Source organism: Macrobrachium rosenbergii, chromosome 15 (assembly GCF_040412425.1).
Source record: "Macrobrachium rosenbergii isolate ZJJX-2024 chromosome 15, ASM4041242v1, whole genome shotgun sequence".
NCBI classification, from domain to species: Eukaryota; Metazoa; Arthropoda; class Malacostraca; order Decapoda; family Palaemonidae; genus Macrobrachium; species Macrobrachium rosenbergii.
In genome coordinates, this window is record NC_089755.1 from 57851798 (window position 1) to 57856797 (window position 5000).

Sequence of the window (5000 nt, forward strand, 5' to 3'; positions counted from 1 at the left end):
AAGAAGAAGAAGAAGAAGAAGAAGAAGAAGAAGAAGAAAAAATAATAATAATAATAATAAATAAATTAATTAATTAATGAATTAATAACTAAGTGAATAAAAAGAAGAATAAGAAACACATGCAAAAATAAAGCGTCTTGGACAGAAATAAATCCATAAATTGATAATCTCATACTCATTTTTTCCCCTGTCAGAAAAGAAATTCCTATTTTCCAGTGTTCTTATGCAACGAGGAGTGTCATACGTTAAAAACACTTTCAGAAAACGATAAAGAGAGAGAGAGAGAGAGAGAGAGAGAGAGAGAGAGAGAGAGAGAGAGAGAGAGACAAAATATGAAGGTCGTGGAGCGTAAACTCCTGAATCGTAAAGATTTTGGGGAGTGGAGTCCGCGAAAGGGAGGTCAACAGTTCATGAAAGAAAATTCAAAAAGTTTGTAAAACAGATGTCAGGCGCAGTTTAAAAAAAAAAAAGGTCAAGAGGAATATTTAAGAGGTTAGAAATATTCTTTTTTTACAAAATAGGTCAAAGGAAATGTGTGTTTTATATATATATATATATATATATATATATATATATATATATATATATATATATATATATATATATATGTGTGTGTGTGTGTATATGTATATATATACATATATATATGTAAATTATTCTATACATATATACTGTATGTATATATATATATATATATATATGTATATATATATATATAAAAGACAAAAAGAGATTAAAAAGACTTTATAAATGGGAGATCATATGAATTTTAAACAAAAACAAAATTCAAAAGTTTATAAGTGGAAGGTCAAGTCTTTTTGCAAGAGAGGTCAAAAGTAGTTTATAAAAGTGGTAAAAATATATTTTTAAAAAATCAGTTTAAATGAGTGATTACATAAGTATTTAATATCTTCGTTACGGAAACCCCAATATAGCCACGCTGACAAAGCTGGCACAACGTGACGTGTCAGTTTGGGATTGGCTGGACAAATATTACTTGTCATTCTACCATTACTTGGCAATGACTGTCATACATCAGTTATACAACTACCAGGAAAATATGACGTATCCTTTTTGACAATTGTTAGCAAAATATGACATATAACTCGATGATTTGTTGGCAAAATGGTAATATATCAGTTACGGTTTGCTAAAAAAAAAAAAAAAAAACTGTATTTACTGGCGTTAAAACAAATTATTTTTGGAAGGTCGTGGAGATAACTCATTTCGAAGATGCAAAGTAATTCTAAGCTTAGGGTTAGTTTTCCTAAAAGGATTAATATAAAGACTCAGCTTTTTTTTTTAACGAAGCGTTCATTTATTAGAATATAATTAAGCATTATAATATCAATTAAATGATCTGTAATTCATTCAAATGAAATGGACTGGTTATGACAAAAATTCATTAAAAGCTAAATATTCTGACACCCTGAGAGAGAGAGAGAGAGAGAGAGAGAGAGAGAGAGAGAGAGAGAGAGAGAGAGAGAGAGAGAGAGAGAATTTACCATGGCAACCCGTAAATATAATTGATAAAATGTACATGTTTTGATTACCTCTTGCAAATCATTTTCCTTAAAATCAGAAAACATAAGCCAAAACAAAATAAAGAGAATTTGCATAATCTCTCTCTCTCTCTCTCTCTCTCTCTCTCTCTCTCTCTCTCTCTCTCTCTCTCTCACTTTAAAGGCAAGTGAAGGAAAGTGGAAGAAAGAAACAGACAATTTTTTTTTTCCATTTTAACCAAGCATTAGGTTTTGGGAAACTTTCTTAGTCGTGAAAAAAATGAAACTGGTAACAGAGTCTATACTTAGAACATCAGTTACTTTTGCCAAAAAAACCCAGTCTCGGCGTGTAAGGTGCGAGCAATGGAAAAGGAGAGAAAGCACGACTGTATCTGGTCAGTTCACGCCACCGGGAGATCGTACTTAGATCAGACTGATTGATCACACATTTTGTGGGAGGGTTGTCATGCTATCTAAGCGTTTCACCTTCGGAGAAGAGAAGAAATAGTTAACGTGAGGCAACCTGGGATCAGAGATACGAAAATTGAAAGCTGCGCTGGACAATAACAGAAAAAAGGTGTGCGAAATCGTTGGCCAGTCTCTTGTTTCCTGGGGTTTCCCCAGAAGAGGCTAGGTTCATGCCCGTCCTTGTCGCTCTCTCTCTCTCTCTCTCTCTCTCTCTCTCTCTCTCTCTCTCTCTCTCTCTCTCTCTCTCTCTCCATCGCTGTCTCTTTCTCTCTCTCTCTCATCTTATATACGATTGTGCATCTGTTTTCTTTTTTTCCCTCTCTCTCTCTATAGCCTGTCTATTTTCTCTTTTATTTTGACCCAAATTGCTCCGGAAATCGGCTTAGTGTTGTAAATATACAAATTAAATATGTGCTAATGAGATTTTTGTCATTCTGATGACTATTGTGTAAATACCTTTTAGGCTTTAGACTTTAAATCTAACGTTTTCTCGCGCCGTAAATCCTAAGAAGTGTGTCCACTATTTAATCCCCGTAAGGAGGTAGTGCCGTCAGTGCACCTCATGCGGTGCACAGTAGGCATTACTTAAGGTTCTTTGCAGCGTGCCTTCGGACCCTAGCTGCTTCAACCCCTTTCGTGCCTTTTACTGTACCTTCTTTCATATTCTCTTCATCTTACTTTCCTAAACCCTCTCCTAACAATTGATTCATAGTGCAGCTGAGAGGTTTTCCTCCGGTTACACCTTTCAGACCTTTTACTGTCAATTTCCATTTCAGGGCTGAATGACCTCATAGGTCCCAGTGCTTGGCTTTTGGCCTAAATTCTATATTCAGCTCAATTCAACTCCACTAATTAATTAGCATCACGCTTTTAAAAATCAAAAGAATATTTTTATACCCAATTAAATGTGTTTCAAGAACGAAGACAATTGTTTTCTTTAGCTAAAATCTTTTTTTTTTATAAATATTTTCGAAGTAAAAACCAAAATAGGGTCATTATTTACGAATGGTTCATTCAATGCCAGACATGATCTCCTGGATATATAGAGTAGGAATATCTGAGAAAATAGTCACACCTTGCCAACAGAGAGAGGTATTTGAGAGCTAAACCACTCCTGACCAGATGTTATATCCTAGATACAAGAGAGAAGCAATGATAAGCAAATAACTTCGACCCAAGCCAAATATTGCATCATGGATATAACAGAGAAAAAAAAATTTAGGAAAGTCATTCATGACCAGTTCTTATGTCCCAGATACAACAGCGAGGAAATATATGATTATTATTTGAAGCTCGCGGTCATGAAAGGTCAGAGAAGGGCCCTGTCACTAACATGACCTTTTTTTCTGTGATTGGACTTCTTGTCCTCTGGTGCGATTCTTATTATTATTATTATTATTATTATTATTATTATTATTATTATTATTATTATTATTATTATTATTATTATTATTATATTTTTGTCAGTGGTGCTACCCATTATCATCATCCATCATCATGTTAATAACACTGACAGCTACAGTCAATACTGTTGCTAACATTAGTGATTATTGCTTTTTTTTAGATTGATAGTATCACTTATATTTTAGGTGTATTATTATTATTATTTGTCAGTTCTGCTACTTATGGCTACAATCATAAGTTTTATTAATATTATTATTTATTGCTTTTTTCTGATTACAAAAACACTCGACATTTTCCGAGGCACTAAAAAGCTTTGCAACAAATATTCTTGCATTGCAACTTAAACTTCAGAGCAGTATTTTGCAAATTCGCCACATGCTCACTGCTCCGCTGAACAAATAGGGGAATGAAACAATTGTCTAACCAGGTTCTTTGCCCAGTACCTTTACATCCGGGAACATGATATTCACTCTCCAAGAAGGCTGTCATGAGATACTCGTTGTGATAATCAGGTGATCTCATCCATGGTGCCAGTCAGTCATTTGCTCTGATAACACGAACCCTTTTGCCATTCCCTAGTGTTGAAGATTTTTGTGGAATCGTGCCTGGAGTTTTTGAGAGAGAGAGAGAGAGAGAGAGAGAGAGAGAGAGAGAGAGAGAGAGAGAGAGAGAGAGAGAAAGGAGAATTCTTTTAAACTAGAAGCGAGTTCTTGACATTAGAGGAAGGTACAGTGATCAACATTTCTACACGAATATATGGAGAGAGAGAGAGAGAGAGAGAGAGAGAGAGAGAGAGAGAGAGAGAGAGAGAGAGAGAGAGAGAGAGAGAGAAATTCTTTTGAACTAGAGGTGAATTTTTTAAATTAGAGGAAGGTGCAGTGAGCAACATTTCTACACGATTATATGGAGAGAGAGAGAGAGAGAGAGAGAGAGAGAGAGAGAGAGAGAGAGAGAGAGAGAGAGAGAGATTCTTTTGAACTAGAGGTGAATTTTTGAAATTAGAGGAAGGTGCAGTGATCAACTTGTCAACACAAATATATGGAGAGAGAGAGAGAGAGAGAGAGAGAGAGAGAGAGAGAGAGAGAGAGAGAGAGAGAGAGAGAGAGAGAAAGAGCAGTTGCTCACATCTTCGGATGAAGCAAGGAATCAGTAATGTGTCTCAGTCACGACCGAGACAGAAAGAAACTCAGGAAAGAAATAGACAGGTGGAAACAAGAGTAACTAATATTAAAATGTCTACGATGAAAGTCAAATATGACATAATTAAGAATAAGACGGAAATGCAAATAAAAGTAAGACAAAGAGAATAATTTAAAAGAAGGAGAAGACGGAAAAGTAATAAAAGCACAAATGAGAGAGACAGGACTTCAAGTGAATGGCAAACGTCACAAAAAGAAAAAGCTGCAATTGAAAAAAAAAAAATTAAGCTAACTCCAAGAAATCAAGATAATTAAGATAAACAGACCATAAAACCAAGAACGTAGGTGACAGAGAAAGCAGCGAAGTGGCAAAAATAGGAATAGTGCAAAATAAATGAGGATGACAAATAAGACAAATAAGAATAAGGAGAAGGAGAAAACAGAGAATTAATAGGAATATTGAAGGTTCAGGAACTAAATCAAATTA